At 34.8% G+C, this 1,714-nt stretch overlaps 1 non-coding gene across 1 annotated transcript; it reads right to left on the bottom strand.

Moving 5' to 3' along the window:
• Window positions 1-1,147: 1,147 nt before the first annotated feature.
• Window positions 1,148-1,254, bottom strand: LOC123323438. The gene has a single exon (XR_006539383.1). It is a non-coding gene; the product is annotated as a U6 spliceosomal RNA (small nuclear RNA).
• Between the last annotated feature and the right edge of the window lie 460 nt (window positions 1,255-1,714).

Here is a 1,714-nt window from a genome sequence, read left to right as displayed (position 1 = left end):
GAAGCTTTAAAAAGTACTGATTACTGGCTCCCTCCCCTAGAGATTCTGAATTAATTTGTCTTATGTGCATTCTGAGCACTGGAATTTTTTAAAATGTTCTAGGTGATTCCAGTGTGAAGCCAAAGTTGAGAAGCACCAGTCAACAGTAATATGGGCTTTAACTTGCTCTTGAATAGTTGCTGTTTTTGTAACTAGAGTTGTTCTATCACAACCAAAACTTTAGTTCAGGAAAAATATTATTTGCAAGTATATATTTTCTTTGATTAAATTGTAATTTCAACATAAAGAGACTGTGAAAGCACAAATCTCTTTTGAGGAAAATAGTGAAGATCTATAATCCCCTGAAATTATGTTACAAATGGAGTTCCACATTCTATAATATATAGTCTAAGGAATAACTTTTGTGTGGATGACCCCTATACCACAGTTCCTAATTAAGACATGATAACTACTATTCTAATTAATATGTTATTTGTATCCTAATGATACAATAAACTTTCTTTCCATTTTTTTTTTTTTTACCTGAAAGACTCTAGCTTAATAGTTATGGCAAAAATTATCCTGCTAAGTATGAGACTGATTCGCTTCTATAATTCAGGCTGCTTTTAGTCATCTACAAAACCTGAAGCTGAATTTAATTTTTCTTCTTATACCTTACTACTGTGTTGCTACAGGGGAACTTGTTTTAAACATGTTCCTTCAGACTTCCTCTTTTTTTTAGCACCAAGTTAATTTCAGATCCTCTGGGGGGAAAAAAAAACAACTCAGTTCTCCAAAGGGTCTCCTTCCATAAGCATCATGATTTTCCAACCATTTTTTTTCTTTCTTTTTTTTTTATTCTTATGTTAATCCCCATACATTACATCATTAGTTTTAGATGAAGTGTTCCATGATTCATTGTTTGTGCATAACACCCAGTGCTCCATGCAGAATGTGCCCTCCTCAGTACCCACCACCAGGCCAACCCATCCTCCCACCCCCTCCCCTCTAGAACCCTGTTTGTTTTTCAGAGTCCATCGTCTCTTATGGTTCGTCTACCCCTCCGATTTCCCCCGCTTCATTCTTCCCCTCCCGCTACCTTCTTCTTCTTCTTTTTTTTTTTTCTTAACATATATTGCATTATTTGTTTCAGAGGTACAGATCTGAGAAAAATATGGAACGCTTCACGAATTTGCGTGTCATCCTTGTGCAGGGGCCATGCTAATCTTCTCTGTATCGTTCCAATTTTAGTATATGTGCTGCCGAAGCGAGCACTCCAACCATTTTTTATTACAAAATGAATTATTAAAGATTTTCACTGAGTGGACATTTTGTCCTTTACTCCAGTGACCTTTACCTAGAAAGACTTCATACTAGAAAGGTGGAAATTTAATCAGCAATGAGGTTAAGATCATTGAATATTGAATCTAGGTGACATTTTCATCAATATTGTTTACCTTTTGAAAATGGTAAAATTGATAAATAAGCTACTTCCTAAAGCAGCATGTTACAGGAGTAAGAACCAACTACTCTAGTAGTGTGATAGAACTGGTGTGAACATAAACCCTAACATCGTTTTAAGTTTATTTACTCAAAGCAAGTTGTAGAGTTTTTCCCTAATAGGCTTTTAAATAAAAGTTTGGAGAGGTTAGAGTACTCAACTACAAAATATCTGTTGCCTTACATGTAAAATGAAGATGATAATTCTTACCTCATAGAGTTATAGAGAAGATTA

This window comes from Neomonachus schauinslandi, chromosome X (genome assembly GCF_002201575.2).
Source record: "Neomonachus schauinslandi chromosome X, ASM220157v2, whole genome shotgun sequence".
Lineage (NCBI taxonomy): Eukaryota > Metazoa > Chordata > Mammalia > Carnivora > Phocidae > Neomonachus > Neomonachus schauinslandi.
The sequence above is the reverse complement of the archived record's forward strand: the minus strand, read 5'-3'. Positions and strand labels throughout refer to the sequence as shown.